Below are 22,141 nucleotides of genomic sequence, written 5' to 3' on the forward strand. Positions count from 1 at the left end.
CTTACAGTACCGTTGATTATGTTCCCTGTGCTGTCCCTTTTAGTCCCATGACTTATTCGTTCCATAACTGGAAGCCTGTACCTCCCACTCCCCTTCACCCATGTGCCCATTCTCCCACCACTTCCCTCTGGCAACCATCAGTTTGTTCTCTGTATTTATAGGTCTGATTCTGCTTTTTGTTTGTTTGTTCTTTGTTTGGTTTGCTTGGTCTTTTTGATTCCACATATGAGTGAAATCATACAGTATTTGTCTTTCTCACTCTGACTTGTTTCACTAAACATAATACCCTCCAGGTCCACCCATGTTGTCACAAATGGCAAGATCTCATCCATTTTTTTATGGCTGCGCTAAGTTATTTCTTGTTCAAACACTCCTTAGATTCTCTTTGGCACGGATGATAAATATTTCCATGATACAAATCACATTATGTTTAATGCTCTGCTCTCCTTGGTCTGAATTACTGGATTACCTTTGCCATATGGCAGCCATCGGAGCTTTGAAATCTCTAACTATGTTGCTTCTACCATTTTCATTTGCCATTTTTTTAAAACAGAAAATGTCCAACCTCCATAGTCTGCAGGAGTTTTCCATTTACTCTGCAGAAGCATGTTACATGAGGAGGAAATAAAGCCTACAGCTGATATGTATTAAAGCAACTTGCTTTATTTCTGGGAGTTAAAACCATTTTGTCAAATAACTTAAAATAACCTTGCTCCTTTGGCAGAAATTGGACTTCCAGCAGCTGATGGTAAAACTGTTATCTGGAGGAGGGAATGAGCTGAACATTTATTGTACAACATTCACAATCATCAGCCCTGTTGCAAATGTGCCCCAAATCATTTTCCATAGTATATTTTTAAATCTTTCACTCAGCCTAGTGAGCTTTCTAAGTCAATCTGTGTGGAGAAACTTAAATTAGAGAAATTAAATAACCTCTTTTTTTCCCCCCACTTATTTTGACTTCCCATTAAACAATAACAGCGTTAATTTAATAAGCTACTTTGGGTACAGAGAAGAGAGCCGGGAGGGATTCTGAACCACTGATATTTCACGGGGACTCCATGTTTTTCTGCACTTTGACTTAGGATCACGTGAGAGAATCTGGCTGGAAGAGGTTTGTTTCTGGTATGAGTTACAAGTAATTAAGCAGTGGACCAAAGAGAGCGTATGAAGGAGGAGCCAAGGACAGGATGAATTTGAAGGTAAGAGAGGTAAACAAAGGCATTTTGGGGACGGAGAAATAAAAATAACCATATGGCTGTTCATAGGAAGAATTTTAGGTATAAGCCATATACACGGTGTTGTGAGTGGTGAATACTCTGAGTTTTTTGAGTCTAATTTAAATGAGATTTATTCTCATCAGTAAACACACCATTTGGGGAAATGCTGTAACAAAGAGCGAGTTCTAATGAGATCTCTGGCAAAAGACCCTCTTGGCACTACTGGAGAGGAAGGAGGGAGGGCAGGAATTCTTCTGGCAAAAATCCCAATAAGGATTTCCTCTCACTGTAACTATCTTTTCCATTTCTTTATTTAAACTAGTTAGCTTCATCTAGACAATTCTGATTGTGCAGCAACCTGCACATCACCTGTGGAACTGATATATATAAATATATAAAAATTTATAAACGTCTTAGGATGTGTAGCAGCATCCCTGGCCTCTATCCACTAGGTGCCCAGGAGCATTCTTCTGCCCAGCAAGTTGTGACAGCTAAAAATTTGTCCAAGCATTGGCAAATTCCGCTAGGGGGCAAAATTCCCTCCAATTGAGAACCGCTGATTTAGACCAAATAAAACCAGGAACAATCAGATAGGTGCCCTGAGCTGCCTTTCCATTCCTTTGTGGAAGAGATGATACCTTAAATAAAACATCTTAATAAATCCAGTTGCATTGAAAATTGGTGCGGCCACCATGGAAAACAGTATGGAGGTTTCTCAAAAACAAAAATAGAACTACATATAATCCAGCAATTCCATTTTGGGCATATTATCCAAAGAAGATGAAATCAGGATCTAGGAGAGCTATCTTCACTCCCATGTTCATTGCAGCACCATTCACAATGGCCAAGACATGGAACCAACCTCAGTATCCATCAGTGGATGAATGGATAAAGGAAATGTGGTATATATATATATATATATATATATAGTGGAATATTATTCAGTCATGAGAAAGAAAAAAATCCTGCCATTTGCAACAACATGGATGGACTTTGAAGGCATTCTGCTAAGTGAAATAAGTTAAAGAAACAAAAAGACCATATGATCCACTTATATGTAGTATCTAAAAAAGCCAAACTCAGGGGTGCCTGTGTGGCTCAGAGGGTTAATCATCTGCCTTTGGCTCAGGTCATGATCCCAGTGGCCTGGGATCAAGCCCCACATTAGGTTCCCTGCTCAGTGGGGAGCCTGCTTCTTCCTCTACCTCTGCCATTCCCTCCACTTGTGCTCTCTGGCTCTCTATCTCTCTGTCAAATAAACAAATAAAATCTTAAAAAAAGATAAAAATAAAAAAGTCAAACTCATAGAAACAGAGTAAAATAGTGGTTTCCAGTGACTGGGGGATGGGGGAAATGTGGAGATGTCAGTCAAAGGGTACAAACTTCTAGTTATAAGGTGAATAAGTTCTGGGGATCTAATGTACAGCATGGTGGCTATATATTAAATACTTGAAAGTTGCAGAGTAGATCTTAAATGTTCTCAACACACACACACACACACACAATGGCAATTATGTGAAGTGATAGATATGCTAGATGACCTTGTTGTGGTAATCATTTTGCAATATATATGTGTATCAAATCATCGCCTTGTACACCTTAAATTTATATAGTGTTATGTCAATTATACCTCAAAAAAGCTGCAACAAATTTTTAAAAATTCAGATACACTGAATAGTATGGATAATATGGACTCTGCATTTTCTCATATTTTTATATTAATCTGTACACACAAATATGGCTCCTTGACTTGAAGATATCCCCTTAGGCCTGGCTCATTGGAAACAAAAGAGAAGCTTGGGATATGTGTGTATTTGGGGAAAAATTGATTTTAAAATTAACATCATGCATTCTATTTTATCTATAGTGTTATACGTGTGTCTGGTATTAATACAGAACAAGAACCACTCTGGTACTTTAAAAAGAAAGTGCAGCAGAGACTGACCAATATGGGGATGGAAGACAGAATCCACACTCCACAAGGGTTTCAGGAAGCAAAACGGGACATCATGATAATGATGAAGAGTATGTGTCAAGCACAGGCTTAAACCCTTAATACATTTTCTCTTTTTAAAACATCCACGAGTAACCTATGGAGATTAATACTATCTCCTGGTAAGAACTATGTCCATATTTACAACGAGTTTGCTCCACTTGCAAGACACTGTGGTATGAGGGGAAGGAAATCTTTTAAGTTAAAAAGACCTGGATTTGAATCCCAACTACACTGATTGCTAAATGTTTGCCCTTGGGTTGGTTATTCCTTTTGAGTCTCTATTTCCTTATCTTTGAGATAAAACATCATGGCTACTATGTGTGAGAATTAGAAATCATGCAATAAGTTGCATAAATGTCTGGCAAGAGTTGACATAAAACACCACATTAGATTCCTATCTTTCTCTCTTTTTCCTTTTTACTAGCTACTGATGGTTCTGGGGGCATTTTCCTCATTTAATCCTTACAACAATTGGTGAGTTAACTATTATTACTTTATTTTACATTCGAGGAAACCAAGACTTAGAGGAATTTAATAACTTGTCCGGAGACGAGTGCTAAAACACAGAGTCAGAATTTGAACCCAGGCAAACATGAGAGTGAGAAAACCGAGTTAGAAAACTACTTACCTCTTACATTGTATCTCTAAGTCCCCTTTAAACACGCACATGGATACTTCTTGTTTGGATGTCGTGCTGCTGATCACTACGGGATAGTATGCAGAGAAAAATGGAAATAAGTATGGGAATTAAAGACATTTCAAAATTTCATCCTTTAATCAGTTATAGACTAAACATTACCAGAACTGCGTTTTTCATAGCCTCTTTTTTGACTTAGTTTTTAGTTTATTCAGTGGAAATCCTCTAGAACCACATTTTTAAAAAAGATTTATTTATTTTAGAGAGAGAGAGAGCGTGAGAGTGTGAATGGTAGGGGGAGGGCAGAGGGAGAAGAAGTGGTAGAGACTCTCCGGCAGACTCCCTGCTGAGTGTGGAGCCTGACGAGGGGCTTGATCCCAAGACCCTGAGCTGAAACCAAGAGTTTGGAAGCTCAACTGACTGAGTCACCTAGGTGCCCCTAGATCCACATTCTTATAACTTTTTTTTTGGGAAGGGTGGGAAGCACTCAATTTTTCCCCATTTTTCCTTTCCATAAAATTTCTTGTTAGTTCTCAAAGAAGAGAATAAGTATGAAATCACAGCAATTAAGAATAGAATCCATGCCCAATCAAAGTCCCACTTTTTCTTAATTTTTTCGAAAGGTAGGTTTAGTTCAGGTGGGAGACTAAGCTTCAGATAAGTGATCCAATTAAGCTAAGTCTTGGGAATAAGTCAAGATGCTGTGTAAAGAGAAAGTGACTCCCAAATAGATAATCATATCTCACCACGATTAGAGTTTATTAATTGGATATCATAAAACAAAAGGCAAGATAGCCAAAGAGTGCCACAAAAATCCCAAAACAAACTCCAAATGAGAACAACTTGCCAGAAAACGCAAAGAAGCGAGCAGATAAAAAAAATAATAATAAAGAGAAAAGATAAAAGATGCCAGGTTTTCATAGATTATCTCTGTACAGTTTCATTAACTATAATCAGGAAAACTGATAAGATGGTTCAGCATTTCTTTTCAATGATCCGGACAATCCATTCAATTACTATAGAACTTCCCTGAATCTCCTTCACTTGGTCCAACTGTAGTGATTACCACTGAACCATGGGCATGCTCAATTTTCTCACTTTTACTAGCAGTTTAAATTTCAGTGTAAGCTCAGGTATTTGTTTTTGGTTTGATAAATTCTGCCTGCACATTTTGAAAATAATACCATGGAAAACAACTGAAATAGATTCGATTAGTGACAGAAACTAGAGTATATGTGGTGGTATAATCTCTTAAAAATACCTTAAATATAATGAAAGTACTTTCAATAGGGTTTTAAAAGGAAAATTTCTACATATCTATATATCTTTCTCCATTTTTTCAGAAGGTGAACATCACAAAAATTAATCATAATTACCTTTGGAAAGAAGAACCAAAGGGGTAGGGGTAAGAGGATGAGAAGAACAGAGGAGAAATGCTTAATTTTTTTAAAAAAATTTATTTATTTGAGAGAGCGAGAGGGAGAAAGAGCGAGCAGGAGCAGGGGGAGGGGCAGAGGGAGAGAGAGAGAATCCTCAAGCAGACTCCCACCGAGTGTGGGCCCAGTGCAGGGCTTCGATCCCAGGACCCTGAGCTGAAATCAAGAGCCAGATGCTCAACTGACTGAGCCACCCAGGCACCCCTGCTTAATTTTTTTAAACTTTCCTTTATTGGTTGAATTTTTTGCTCACATATCTGGATTAGTTTTTTTTTTTTTTTAAGTTGACAGGACAGAATTATGGTGACCTTTTTTCTTTAAAATTTTCTGTATTAAAATAACTATTAAATATTGATATTATTTTAGGATTAAGCACAGGCTTTAAAAATCTTACATTTGCACGTGACAAAATCTGTCTGAACTTTACTCAGATAAATTCATAGAATGTCTTAAGTTCAATGTTTGGTATGGTGTATCTAGAGAAACAATAGACTATTTTATAGTAACTACCATATCAACTGGAGAAGCATTTGATGACTTATTTGGCACAGGGATTGCACACCTGGTCCTTGCCCGTTTGTCCTAATCTTGTTCTTTTGCAGTTAACTGACAGCTTCATTAAATCATTCTTATTACTTTTATGTTTTGCACTACTGAACCTGGAGCTCCTGTTATCCATGATGTGCTAACCATCTTATCAGCAAATCTGCTTTACTCTGAGAAGAGTAACACCATCACTAAATTTATTTGCCCCACGTGGCAGGACTTGAAGCTCAAGAATGCCACACTGGAACCCATGTTTTTATAAGATACCGTATATCTGTGGAAATGACTATCTGATGTTAACAGTTAGAAAAACCCATGATAACATTAAGAGATAGCTTTATCAATTATTTTGTGAAGTCTTTGGGTCTATGAAACAATAATTTTTTCACAGTTGCTTAGAAGTGATCTGGCAGTGATGTATGATAGTTAAGAGCTTGGGCTCTGGCATTAGACACACCTTGGCTCTGTTCTCTACTTGCCACTTGGGAACTATTTAACCTTGAACAATTTATTTAACCTCTCTGGGTCTGAGATTCTTCATCTATAAAATGCTGATAATATTACCTTACTTTATAGTGTTGAACTGAAATTAAATGGACAATTAATTTAAAGCACTTAGTGCACAATTATTATTGCTGTTAGTATTTTCATTGTTCCACACTTTCCTCATATTTATGAAAACTTAGTTCATACAATGAGATTTGCCTAAAAGTGCCTAAAAATCTAAATGGCTTAAAACTCTAATACTAATAACAATAATAGTAGCTAACATTCATTGAATTCTTTCCAAACACTTTTCTTTCATTATCTTATTACATTTCCCATAACATTGGACTTCTTCCGGCTAATAGACTAGCAAGGACATGATTTACCCTTCTGTCTGAAATAACGAAAAAATACCACAGTATATGAACAGTTTTCAAGACATTGTACATGAAGCAATGGAGAAGAAACATCTCTGAGAGATAGGAAACAATTGAGGTGAGGTCTACAATTTTTCCACTTTATTGACTTGAGAACATTTCCATGCCATGATATAGGGAGGGGAAAATCTAGGTCTACCCCAGGAGACTTTTTTAAAAAGATTTATTTATTTATTTGAGAGACAGTGTGAGTGAGAGAGACAGCAAGTGCAAGTGGGGGGAGGGGCAGAGGGAGAGAATCTCAAGCAGACTCCCTGCTGAGTGCAGAGCCCAAGGCAGGGCTTGACTCAGGGCTTGATCTCATGACCCATGAAATTATGACTTGAGCCAAAACCAAGAGTCTGATGTTTTAACCAACTGAACCACTCAGGTGCCCCTACCCCAGGAAACTTCTTGAGTCCAGAAGACAAAGATGAGAGTCTGGAGAGATCAAGGTAGCTGGAATTTATGGGGCAGAGTATTAGAGAGGAGGGGAAGGCACAGAGAACTCTGGAGACCTGCAGAGATTCCCCCTTGGGTGTTTAGCAGAGTACTAATTAACATATGCATATGAAGAAACCATTGAGGCACAGGAGAAAGAAAGAAAAGGAGAAAAGAAAAATCTGACCGATCAGAGGGAATAGTAGCTGGCTCTCACACAGGGCCAGAAATAGTGCTTGCTCCCATTGGCCAGACTCGAAACCTCGTAATTCATGAGCATTGGAAGGACCATTCACAAGGGTCTTTCCCCAGTAGTGGGGAATCATTAAGCCTAGACTAAATGCTGCTCCGGTTCTGCCCAACAAATGTTAAAAGCCAGGCCCAAAAAGGTCAAACTGTGCATTCTAGAACAAAGTTCAAGGGTATTTATTGACATAAAAAAGAAATCTAGCACCAGATGAGATAAAATTCACAAAATTTGGCATCCAATAAAAAAATTATCAGTCATAGAGCAGGAAAGTACAATTCATAAAAAGGAGAAAAATCCCTATATTAAAACTGTCCAGGAACTGACCCAGGTATTAGAATTAGTAGACCTTGACATTGACACAGTTATTGTAACTGTACTTTATATGTTCAGAAACTAAAGGAAAGTTTCAATATGTTAAGTAGAGATATGAAATATATTTTTAAAAATCCAAATTGAACTTCTACTGATGGAAACTACAATGACTGAGATGGAAAGTATACTGGATGGAATTAATGACAGATTGGATACTGCAATTAAAAGATTAGTGAATTACAAGACACAGAAATACAAAATACTCAAAATGAAACACAGAGGGGAAAAAGGAATAAATAATAATAATAATAATAATAATAATAATAAATTAAGGGTGTACTAGTGAGCTGTGTGACTACTTTAAGTGACCTATGATGTGTGCAATTAGAGTTCCTAAAAAGGGAGAGGCAGAAAAATATTTGAAAAAATAAAGGCTGAAAAATTTCCAATTGGATGATTCCACAGATGCAAGAAGCTCAATGAACCCCAAGCACAAGAAATATAGAGTAATTATGCCAAAATACATCCTAAATAAATTTCTCAAAACCAGTGACAGAGAAAAATCATGAGAGCTGCCAGAGAACAAGATACATTATGTCTTGAGGAACACAGAGAAGGACTGCAGCAGATTTCACATTAGAAGTGATGCAAATGAGAAGACGGTGGAGTAACAAAAAAAACCCCTGCCAACCTAGAATTCTATACCCAGTATAAATATCTTTCATAGATAAAAAAGACTATTGTACTATAAGATAATGAAAGAAAGTCTTTCAGGTAGAAGGAAAATAATACCAAGTAAGTGTGGAGCTAAACAAGGAGTATTTTAAACACCCAGTTAGAGGCAGAAAGTGTCAGGATAAAAAAGCAAAACTCAACTATATGTTACCTACATTAAATGTACAAACGGATTAAAAGTAAGAGGATGGAAAATAAGAAACACTGTAACAATAATTGCAAGGAAGCTGAAGTGACTATATTAATGTCATGTTAAAGTAAATTTCAGAGCAAAGATTTTTACAAAACTACTATGAGGGAAGGTAGTGTATTAGGGTTCTCCAGAGAAATAGTACCAATAGGGTGTGAAATCTACTTATCATCTATCTATCTATCTATCTATCTATCTATCTATCTATCTATCTATCATCTACCACCGTAAGAGAGATTCATTCTTTTGAATTGGCTGACAAGATTGTGAGGGCTGGCAATTCCAAAATCTGCAGGCAGGCAGGCAAGCCGAAGACCCAGGGAAAAAATTGGTGTTGTAGTCTTGAGTCTGAAGATAGTCAGGATGCTGAATTCCTTCCTTTTGGGGGGGCTGTGTCTTTTCTTTTAAGGCTTTCAACTGATTGGATGAGGCCCACCCACATTATGAAGGGTAACCTGCTTGACTCAAAGTTTAAATGTTAATCAGGTCTTAAAAATATTTCACAGCAATATCTTGACTGGTACACGAATAAACAATTGGGTACCATACCTAGCCAAGCTGACACATAACATTTACCATCACAGGTGGGTAATAGTTTTAGCCTAATTTTTTATTGATGTATAATTGACATACAGTGTCATACTATTTCAAGTGTATAACAATAGATTCAACAATTCTATACTTTACGCAGTACTCATCATGGGAAGCATAGTTATTATCTGTCACCAAACATTATTATAATCTTATTGACTATATTCCCTGTGCAATCCAAGTGTCCACTGATAGATGAATCGATAAAGAAGATTGGTATATATAAACAATGTAATATTAATCAACCATAAAAAAATGAAGTTTGCTATTTCTGACAACATGGATGAACCTAGAGGGTATTGTGCTAAGTGAAATAAGTTGGTCAAAGAAAGACAAATACCATGTGACTTCACTTATATGTGGAATTTAGCCTCATTTTATTGATGAAAAAAGCTACAGCTTTAAGATGAGCTAAATTGCTCATGGACACATGGCTAATAAGCAGCAGAACAGATTCGACTCAGGGAGGATACACCTAGAAAGTATATTCTTAATCAATACGCTAAACTGATAAATGTAAATATTACAATATAGAATTATCTCCTCCTTCGATACAAACTCTATTTGAGACCTTTGTTGAATCTCTGTATATTACACAGTTGAGGGCTAACTGGTATGTCTTAGATTAAATTTGTTAAGTGGGATCAGCGTCTTCTACTATAAAGTTTTCAGGATTATTCTGTACTTAGCCCATGGATGAGTGAAGTGTAAAGGTGAACTCATGTTGATAAAAATATCTTACATTCATTATGTGTGTATTATGAACAGACACATTTTACATGTATTATATTATTTAATCTTGGAACATGGTAGTTGTTCTATAAACTTTATTGGCATTATAACACCAAATGTTATGAGTAAATGGCCCATTTAGGAAAAGTATTCCTTTTTACATATTGTATTGAAAGATTTCTCTTGTGTATTTAATTTCATAAATAAAAATTATATATGCTTGATGTATACAACAATGATGATTTGATAGACATATACATACTGAAATTACTACTACAGTCATGCTAGTTAACATATCTTCTCACGTAGGTACCTTTTCTTTTTCTTTCTTGGTGATGAGAGCATCTGAAATCTACTCTCTTAGCAAATTTCCAGTATTCAATATAGCATCGTTAACTAGAGTCAACACGTGGTACATTAGATCTCTAGGTGACGCTAGATCGTATTCATCCTATAAAACTGCAACTCTGTACCCTTTGAATAACATGTCCCTATTTCTCCCACCTCCCACTTCTGTTTACCACCATTCTATTCTCTGCTTTTATGTATTTCACTCTTTCTAGATTTCACACATAAGTGAGCATTCCGTTATTTTCTTTTTGTGTCTGGTTTATTTCACTCAGCATACTACCCTTCATGTTCATCCATGTTGCTGCAAATGGCAGGATCTCCTTTTTTTTTTGAAGGCTGAATAATATTCTATTGTACATTTTATATATACATATATATCTTACAATTTCTTTATCCCTTCATCTGTCGATGGACACTTCCCTGTGTGTTCTGTTTGATTTTCTTTGTCTTTATTTGAACAGTAAAAGAAATAATGACATATTTTCAAACTTACTTCGTGCAAATTTGAACGACAGGAGTGTCATTTTGCTTTTCGCTCAACCACAGTCGTGCAGGTTTTCAAATGTGTGTGTGGAGCTCAACCAGTTTATTGTATCTTTGTATCTTTTGTGGTATTGAGCCCCAAATAGTTAAACAGCAAAATTCCTGAGTTAATTCATGCAAAGAAAATGTTTAATAGCAAGTTACACAGGAAAAATAGTGGTGACCTTATCTCTTAATGTGTTACCCATTTTCAGTTCAGAGCCAAATTTGAAGATCCTCTTCCTGCCAAAAAGAAGTGGGATAACCCCCTGTCCATCACACAGTAGAGCAGAATATTGGTTCTGCAGAACATAGGCAGCTAGCCAGAGAATAAAGAGAAAAGGACCTATTCAGCTATGCAAGAGAAAGCAGAAATAATTCCTGTGCAGAAAAGTAATTGGTTGCAGACATTTATTAGAAGGTATAGGAAGGTTTATGAGAATTCTCATACTTAAAGTTAGCAGATAGAGAATGAGGCTGAAGACTTTCTGAAATTATTATTGGTATCTGACGCAAGGAAATAATCATCCCACTCCAGATTAGGTTGGGTCGGTAATGGGGTAAGGCCAGAGTCAGACAAAACTGAATGAAGGAGCAAAATCCAGGGTAGGCTAGAATAGACAATGTTGTCTTAGTCAAAGCAGGTTAAGAGTTTTTCTAATTCATTAGGTGAAATGTACAAGTTAATCTCCTTCATTTATTTAATCATTCGCCTAATATTTTCTGAGCATCTACTCTGTGCCAGCCCATGGACGACATGCTGGAGAGAAATGGAACAAAACAGATATGGCCTTTGCCTTTTTGCAGATTACAGGCTAATGAAGGAGGCAGATTAAGGAAATAATCAAAATATAAATGTGAAATCACACTGTGAAAAGTCCTCCCATCAGAGGACATTCAGTCCTGCTGTCCCCTCTGCCTGGAAACATGTTCTCTCTTTTACCCTTTTCAAGTGGTTGCTCAAATCTTGCCTTCCAAATAAAGCCCTCCCTCTTCGCCCTGTTAATATTACAGCTGCCACCCAACTGCCTTCACTGGCACTCCCAATCCCTTTGCCTACACCTTTTTTTCATAGAACTTATCATCTCTTAGCATACTAATCTACACATTTATTGATACTGTCTCTTTACTGCTAGAATGTAAGTTTCTTAAAAGCAGGGACCTCTGTTTGTCTTATTCATATCCCAAGTACCTAGAACAGTATCTGACACATAGGAGGTACTCAGTATTAAGTGAGTGAATAAATGAGGCCAGGAGAGTCTATCAAAACAGTGATCAAAGTAGTTATAAGTTGCTATAATGGACTTAACTCCATTGTAAAATGCATATCGTTTTCATATAATTGACTCAGATTTTTCTGTTTTCTCAAATAATTCATGAAGTCCCAAGAGTTATTAAAAAGAAAGAAAGGAAACAAGAAGGTGGCTCGTCCTCTTGCTCATTTCAATTCTGATACTCAGACTGTGCCAACCAGGAGAGTGACATCCTTCCAGAGTGTTGCCTTAATGTGGTTTATTTTTATCTGATCTATTTGTATACACACTTAACATTATATACCTAGACATGTGTGACATGGGTCAGCATGCATTATTTTCATGATATATCACAGTACTTCCTTGGCTTCTGATTTCTCAAATCTTTTCCGTGCTTTGTCTTTAAACATGCATAATTTTATTGTAATGATTACTTACTTGATCCTGTCCATGATTATTTTCACAAAAACTGTACTTTACGTAACATTTCCATGGTTTACAGAGAAGAATATTTGAGATTTTAATTGTCCTGGAGAATCTAGGTTACATGGCTACAATCCCTGCAAGGGATCTTCAGCATACAGTGAAGCATTGATTATGTGCCAGCATCTGGAGATTTAAAAATAAGAGGACGTAGAGGATCTTCAAGGAGTTGCTTGGCTCTATTAGCCTTGGAATTGAGTCATTAGAGATGGTTCACTGCAGCCTAAATTCTGGGCCAATCATGTGTAAGTGTTGTCATAATTTAAGGAGCCCAGTGGAGCTAAAATTTTCTTGTTAATAGTGTTTTTTTTTTTCCCACCTCTTTTTCTAGTGGCCCCCTCAGGACTTACCAGAATTCTCTGTAGAAACCAAATGCTATCTTTATTCATAAATCTGGGGGTTCATTGTGATGGGCTTCATTAGAAACCTCTGTCCTCTACCCTCAGACAATTAATAAGGAAGTCTTCTAGTCTTAGATGCAAGTAGAGTTGTCATTGTTCTGAGAAGCTTTTTAGGTTCAGTGGTCAGCATGGTTGGGGCACAAGAGGAATGAAAGATGAGGCTGGCAAGGTGCCAAGGACCCAAATCAGAAGGGAAGGTTAGTTTACGTTGGGAAGTCTGAACTTCATCCTGAGGGCAGAAGGGTTCTACTGAAGTGTTTTATTTATTTATTTTTAAATCAGGGGAATGGTACGATCAGATTAGCGTCTGTGGAGAATCACTACGGATGCAGTATGAAGAGAGGGCTGGCAGGATGGCAGGAGGAAATCCAGGACAATCTACTTGAGTGAAGATGCTGACCTGGAATTAGACAAATAGCAAGGGAAAGGAGGTACAGAAATGGCCTTGAGGTGGGGTGGGCAGAGGGACTGGAGAGGGAACAACAAGAGAGGAAACCCGTATTTCCGGCTCGCGCACTTACTTGTCACTCTGAGGACAAACAGCTCAGTCGGGGGGGAAAAAGGATGAAATCATTTGTGGACATACTGAGTTTTGCTACCTGTGGGCCATGAAAAATATTATCTGTTTAAACAGTTAGGTATGTGTCTCTGGAGCTCAAGAGAGATACTAGGATGGAGGCAAGGATCTGGCATTTATTAGCACTTCGATGTTAATTAGAGCTGTAGTTGTAAACAAGACTTACCAGAGAGAAGCTGTGGGGTGAGGAGAGAAGAGAGACAATACTGTGGTTTACTACTACAGGGACATGCAGAGAGTAAGATCCTATAAATGACACGGAGATGGAGTTGTCAGAGAGGAAGAGGAAAACCACATTCATAAGTGATGGACCCACGGTAGCTTCCCTCGTCTGTGTGGATCCTGAAGCTCCCCAGGGCAAGAGCAGGGTGGGGACGAAGACAGTTACTGCCAAGGTCTTTCATGAGGGAGGAAAATGATAGGTGACAGTAGATGATGTGACGGATGGTGCCTGGGATGGGACGGTTTGACTAGACGACAGGATGCCACATCCTTCACAGTGGTAAGAACAGACTCTGGGACGGGAGAGAATAAGAAACCTTCCTTTGAGAAGGTTGCAGGAAAAACAAGATTTTGGGAGTGGTTCTACAGACTGAATGTTTGTGTTCCCCAGAATTCAAATGCTAACGCCTAATCTGCATCGTGACCATATTAGGAGGTGGGGCCTTTGGGATGTGATTAGGTCATGAGGGTGGAGCCCTCATGAGTGAAATTAGGGCCCTCATAAAGGACGCACCAGGGAGCTCCCTCACTTCTGCTAACACACAGCAAGACACATCTACGAATCAGGAAGCAGGTCCTTGCAGGAGAACTGCCGACACTTTGATCTTGGACTTAGCCCCCAAAACGGTGAGAAACAGATTTCTGTTGTTTACAAGCCACCCAGTCTATAGTACTCTAGCAGCCTGAAACGGCTGAAACAAGTTTAACTTATGGCAGGAGAGGGATGAAGGAAACGGTGAAAAGTCTGAGGATATAGGGGGATTTTATAACTCAGCTCAGGATTCTAGAGGGCACGGTGGAAAGGTTTGGGACAGAGGGGAGTGGTGGTGGCTGTGTTAAGGGGAAAGCAGCGCAGAGTGTTATGGGCTGGTGATATGGTTAAAGATAGCAATAAGAAGGCTTTCCTTGGGTGCTTAGAAAGATAGCAGAGATTTGAGGTGGGTGGGCTTAACTGTTAGGTTTCTTAGAAGTCATCTTGGGCAAAAGATGGCCCTAGTTTTCGATGGATGAGTAGATCTTGAAGCAGAGTAAGTGACCCAAGGTCTGAATTGACGGCATGTGTTATGTGAGTGACCCAATTTTCTGCAGAGTGGCCAAGCATATTGGGTTCTATGTGTTAAACTTTGTTCTGTATGAAACAGTCTTCACTCCCATTTCAGATCACAGTTTGAGAACTGAAGCCTCTTTGTCCCCAAATCATAGTTATATTCCTCCTTTTAAATGCTCCTATAGCATTATATAATTTCCTGACCATAGCACTGGCTAAAATATAGTATTGCCAGTTTATATAGTTACATCCCTCATTAGTCATACTCTTTAAAGGACCAGAAATTTCTGATCTACTGAATTTCCAGAAACTTGGCTAGGTGAGTGAAATATTTACCTACACACATAGTGTGTGTGGGTAGGGCTGGTATATCCTATGGGTTTTGTACCTTCTGCCTGAGGAAATGGTGTGTACCTGTACTCGGGGGAGGTGCTCTGTTTCAGGGTGGAGCTTTTCTGCCTTCGGTGTACAGGGGGATGTGTGGAACGAGGGCTTTGTCATCAGCTCACCCTGATTATGGCCAAAAGAGGGCAGCAGAGAGTCACAGACCAGAGGCGATTTGACGTGGTGCAGGGAAGGGTGTGAGAGAATACAAAATCAGGAGAGTCTGGGATGCCAGGGTTAAGGTGGTGCTCTTTACAGAAGTTAGAACAAGAAGGGGTGGTTTAGCAGGGAGAGAGTTGGCAAATCCCCAGGTCTAAAGAGGATAAAAAGACTCAAAACTTGGGGATGAAGCAGGAAGTAGTGAGGTATTTCCTTCTTGGTTAGAAGGCAATTTGTAATAATTGTGTTTTTACTGCTAAGAACATCTTTTGAAAGCCAGATCAGACTCTGGAAGTGAGGCCTGTCAGTCATAGGAAGGAGTGAAGGGATGGAGAGGCTTTGCTGAGTGAAGGGAAGCCACGGATGTCCAAGAGAGATGCTTCGAGTGAATGCTCTTAGAGGCAGATCAGGTCCATCTGTTCTGAACGGCCCAGAGGGAGAAAAACTGAGACTAATGAGTAGGAATGAAGGGAGACTGATTTCCATTTAAAATGAGAACTTTCTTCTCTGGCTTGCCTCATGCCACTCTCCCTCCTTGTCGGACAGGCCAGCGCTGCACTAGCTCTGTTTCAGTTCTTTAAGCATACTCAGACGTTTTGGGCTGCCTCAGTACCAGCATGGTTGTATTTTCATCATTCCTAAGATCTTGACTTAACTGTTAGTTCCCAAGAAAGTGCCTCTCTGGCTGTCCTCTGCTCTTCTCTACCATAGCACTGTGTTCCCTCTCTCTTGAACCCATTTCTACTTATCAGTATGCACTCATTTATTTCTCTAACTAGTTTATTGTCTGTCTTCCCCTGAGGGGCAAGGGCTGTGAGTGTTTGACTCCCACATTGTATAACCAGCACCTCCTATAATACTCAACTGATGGCACTAGTTTAATAAACGCTGGCTGGGTACGCACACTGAACAGGTTGCCTTTGGAGGGAGGGGGTTGCCCATCATGGACCGTATTTGGAATGAACAGGACATACCGTTGGCCGAGATGTTGTATACAGGATTCCAGGCTCAGATGGATTTTTACATAAAAATGACATTTCAAGTTTCTGTCATTCTATTCTATTATTCCAAGAAATGAAGAATGTAAAATGAATGACTCTAAAATGAAGGCAATAACGAGCCCATTGCTCATCAATATGAAAAGGAAAGAAAATAAATGTGGCTGATTAGAGAGTAATGAAGATCTTGCCAAACCATTAATAAAAACGTAATTTGTAAGAAATCTGGACCTTAAGTAAGTCAGACTGGGATAAGTTCCTAGGGAAATATTTAGGGACTAATACGAAGACAGCTATTATAACTACCTACCTATTCTCTTTGTGTCTTTAATAACTAGCACGGTATATGGCATATAGTAAATGAACAATAAATATTTGCTGGATAAGTAAATAGGGCAACTTTTAGAAACCACACCACAGTACCCTTTCATAAAGCTGTACAGTCCGTATCAGGTCATTCCTTGCTTGGTATGATTTGCCCATTAACACCTTAACACCTTCCAACAGGTAATATACGTATGACATGTCATTAAATAAAGATAAAATGATGCTTCCACCTAGACAGTCACGTTCCTCACTGCTGAGTGTTGATGTAGGACCAAATTACAGCTAAAAACACTTATAGTTTTCTGAAACTGCCTGTGAGGTGCTGTTACGTTTTTGTTAAAATTGACATTTAAATAAATGTAATCACAACTAATGCTCATTAAGATAGTAGACATGATTTGGATAATTAACTTTTCTTCAAGTTTTTTTTTAGCACACTTATATCACTGAATATCAAATATTAATACTAATTAAACTTATACTTATTTTCTTTTTTTTTTTAAAGATTTTATTTATTTATTTGACAGAGAGAGACAGCCAGCGAGAGAGAGAACACAAGCAGGGGGAGTGGGAGAGGAAGAAGCAGGCTCCTAGCGGAGGAGCCTGATGTGGGGCTTGATCCCAGAACGCTGGGATCACGCCCTGAGCCGAAGGCAGACGCTTAACCGCTGTGCCACCCAGGCGCCCCTTATACTTATTTTCATGTTAACTATTGTGGTGGACAGACTTTAAAGTAGCCTCCATGACCCCCAACTTTTGGTGTTCATGTAAGCACATGTGTAATCACATGTGTGATCCCTGCCCCTTGAGTGTGGGTGAGATCTGTAACTTGCTTCTAATTAACAGAACAGGACAAAGGTGAAGGGATGTCCCTCCTGTGGTTGCGACAGTGTATAAGATGCCATCTTGCTGGTAGACTTGCTCTAGGGCCAATTAGTACCAAACTACTTAATACACAGAAATGTTCGGTGTTTCTTTAGACTTAGCCATTTTTTCACAAGACACTAAGGGTGTTGTGAATTGAGAAAATTTGGAAACTTCACACAGAATGCTTAGATAACAACCCTTCACAATGACCCTTTAGGATTTGTATCTCTAATAACATACTTTGTAAACAAGCAAATTAATCTTCTGGCCATTTGAAAATTATAAGGTTTGTTGTTGACGAAATGTCTGGGGATACCATTAAAAATGTGACCACTGGTAGCAAAAGCAAAAGTAGACAAATGGGACTACATCAAACTTAAAAACTTTTGTGCATCAGAGGACACACCAACAGAGTGAAAAAGCGCCTACAGAATGGGAAAAAATATTTACATATTATATATTTGATAAGGAGTTAATATCCAAATACACCAAGAAGTCTTACACCACAAAAATAAAACAAAAAAAATCAGATAACCTGATTATAAATATATATTTTCTAGGAAGTTGGGTTGAAAATTGCTTATCTGTCTTCCAGCTGTTGATTTTGAGAATAGAACTCAACTGTCATGTAAATAATAAAGTGATTGAAGCTAGAGGCAAAATGCAAACTTTCTGTAATGACAAGAATTAAATTTAATCTTATCTTGTTTGAAGATGACTAAAGAGAAAAATATAAATCTGTGAATGAATAAAGCAGATCAAAAGAAAGGGAACAACATCCTGAAGACTCAGACAAAAGGTATACTTCTGCAAATTTGTACTGTGGGACACAGATGATTGGTGTTTCCAGTATGATGCAAGAATATAGGGTAGAGAAAAAAAGGGAGTCAAAATGGTAAGTAGATTTAGATAAAAATAGATATTGAGGAAATAAGGAATGTTTATCTAGGATTTAAAACTAAAATGTATTATTTAAAAACAAAACAAACGAAAATGCATTATTGACAAGAAAAAGCAAGATGAACAATATGAAAAAAATCACATCAATCATGGGTGGATAAAACTGAGACGACTCTACCTGAAGGTAGACACGAAGAAAAAGAGTTAACAACGAGAGCCACAAAGTGGGGAGGAGCGGAAACAAAATCCAAATTGGAATACGTAAATCATTCAGATAAACATCAACATACCCGACTTTCATATTTGAAGATAAGAACCATGCAGCTTTCTGCTCCCTTTTTATCCAGTGCCTTGCAAAGTAATCATTTGTTGAAGAAAACAGAATAACTTAAACAAACTAGTTATTTGAAAATTATTAAAGAAAAACATTTCTAATTTAATAGACAACTAGCAAACTTTGTGTACCGCAGAGAGTGTATTCTTTTTAAAATTCCATACAACATGTGAAAACATTTCTTTAAATTAGGCTATAAAAAGCATCAATTAATTCTCTAAACCAGAAAATGAAAGGTCTTTGCTCAAATTGGGCTAAAATTTGAAATTAATATGTTAATATACCCCCTATGTAAACTCAAACCTATCTTTGTGGGAATTGAAAAAAAAAAGACATTCTCAATAAGTGTTGGGCCAGAATTTAAGTCAAGCGATTGCTGAAGACTACTTATAATAAGAATAGTTGCAGAGAAATTCTTGAAGTGACATTCAAAGCTATAATAATTTAAAAAGTATGGTACGGGCCTGAGGATAATCGGATAGGTCAATGGATTCAAATGAACCTAGGTACAGACCAGAGGATATGTACAAAATGTTTTGCGTGACGGAAGAGTAAACATAATAGGCACCCAATAACATATGCATGGATGATCCACTAGCTTATCAAATCAGTGGGATTATTAAACAGATATAATTTTAACAATTGATAAACATTTTGGAATTAAGATGAAGTTAGTTCTCTATCTCAGATTCCATATCAGAATAAGTCAGTATGAATAAAGAGAAAAAAAATGAAAGTATAGGAAAATAGAAGGAAATTAATGTTGAATATGTTTCTAATTTTAGGGTAGGTAAGTATTCTCCAAACATAAAATCAAAGGAAAGAACATTATAATGAGATTTTACTAAAAATATCTGAACAATACATATATATGCCTACTGGAGGCCACATGTCAAACTGGTGTTAAGTATCTTGGACATTTTGTGAGAGTTTAATATCTTTAACATAAAAAACAGTGCTAGAAATCAAGACAAGAACTACAAATGCCCCAAAAGAGAAATAGGTCGAGAACATGAGCAAATAATTTACAAGAAGGAAACTAGCCAATAAAATATGGAAAGAATATTCATCTCCAAGAACAACCAAAGTAAAATAAATAGAGGCATGTTACCAGCTTTAAATTTTCAAACGTGCATGCTTTGAAAAATGGTAACGCCAAGTGTGGGCCAGGGTGCAATTATGAGTATGCCAGAGGAACCTTAACATCTTTGCACTTTTTGACTGGGTAATTTCTCCTCTAGGAATATATTCTTAGAACATCTAAGGAGACCCACCAAAGGATTTACATACAGCAATCTTTGTTGAGGCATGATTTATAATATTGAAATATTCAAAACAAACTCAATGTCTTCCCATAAAGAGTTGAGTGAAGTATTATGCAATGATTAAAATCACATTTAATAATATTTAATGACATATTTAAGTGTTCAAGATATATTTTTAAGTGGAAAATGTAAGTTAAAAAAGTATTTACAGAATGTCCAATTTTAAATAACAACTTTTGGGGTGCCTGGGTGGCTCAGTCAGTTGAGCGACTGACTCTTGGTTTTGGCTCAGGTCATGATCTCAGGGTCCTGGGATTGAGCCCTGTGGGAGTATGCTTGAGATTCTCTCTCTACCTCTGCCCCTCTCCCACTCCTGCTTGCTCTCTCTCTCTCTCAAATCAATAATAAATCTTTAAAAAAATAACTTTCTATTCTTTTCATGGAAAAAAAGACTGAAAGGTGTTACTAGTGGGTATCTCTGATCTTTGTGGGAGTCATCTGAGAAATTGCAAATAATTTTTATTTTGCTATATTTTCCAAATTTAGTAAAATATAAACATATTAATTGTATATGTAGAAAAACAGGAAATGACATTTAGTAAAGAAAAGCCATGTGTCTTTCAGATAAAAGCTCTGAGTTTAAAAGTGAAGTTATGGGAGATAATGAGGGTATTTTGAAGATGCTTAGTGAAAACACTGTTTAATATTCCACTGTTGACTGCACTCTGAAAATTCTAGCTGCTATAAACAGAAAAATGTCACCAGAGAATCACATTTGGTGAGGAACTATCAATTGAGAATGTTACTGGACATAATTGCATAATGCCTTGCCAATATGTTGTTGTTGCTTTGCAGGGCACTATGGTTTTTCTTCAACCGTTCCTCAAACCTTCCCACTTTTGGTGTCTTAGAGAATCTTGGACAGTCAGAAATGAAAGGAATCTTGGATGGTTTGGTTTGGTTATTTACATTTCACATATGGAAATGCAGGGACATCGTATGATCTCCTCACTGAAATGAAGCCAGAAGGCAGTGTAGTCTTTTATTCATCGCTTCTTCTATAATGTGCTATGTACCTATATCTGAAGATGATTCCACAAACTTTTCTAAAAGCTTTTACAGTTTAATTTTTTTCTTTTTTAGATAGGGTGGTAAATTCCTTGTGATTAGAAAGGAATATTAGACATTTTTGCCTAATGGTCCATGTAAAAATTGTAAGTGTATAAATATATGGCACACCCACTTATTTAGGACCTCTACACGATGTGTGTGTGTGTGTGTGTGTGTGTGTGTGTGTGTGTGTGTGTATGGGGAGGTGGGCAGGGGGCTTCTTTACACCAACAAGCAAATGTCAGACACCAGATAGGTGTCCTACAATTTAGCTCAATTGTGACACTATCTACCTGGAGAGAGCCTCAGATTCCACGTGTTAAGGGTTCAGTCCCATTAGACTCCTTCCTCCCACATCCACTTCAGATGCCAGCTGCAAGCCTAGGTTGTTACAGAGCCACTGTATGTCTGACCCACTGGTTATAAATCAGAGGTTTCCATGACCCCTTCCATGGGTTTGATTAACTTAATAGAAAGGCTCACAGAACTCAGAGAAACATTTTGCTTACTGGATCACCAGTTTATTATAAAAGGATATAACTCGGGAAGAGCCAGATGGAAGAGATGTGTAGGGCAGGGTATGGGGAAAAGATGTGCAGCTTCCACGCCCTCTAGAAGAGCACCATTCTCTCCAAATCTCCACGTGTTCACCAACCCAGAAGCTCTCCGAACTCAGTCCTTTTGGGTCTTTATGGAGGCTTCTTACTTAGGCATGATTGATTAATCACTGCCCATTAGTTACTGATCCACTTGGTTGGGTCCCCTGGCAACTGGCCTCCAGCCTTAGGTGCTTTCCAGAGGTCACCTCAGTAACACAACAAAAGACATCTTTATCACTCTAATCACTTAGGAAATTCCAAGGGTTTTAGGAGTTTTGTGCCAGAAATGAGGATGAAGCCCAAATATATATTTCCACTGTAAGTCACAGTATTAGAATAGGCATTTATTTGTG

Source organism: Ursus maritimus, unplaced genomic scaffold (genome assembly GCF_017311325.1).
Source record: "Ursus maritimus isolate PB19 unplaced genomic scaffold, ASM1731132v1 scaffold_17, whole genome shotgun sequence".
Taxonomy (NCBI): Eukaryota; Metazoa; Chordata; class Mammalia; order Carnivora; family Ursidae; genus Ursus; species Ursus maritimus.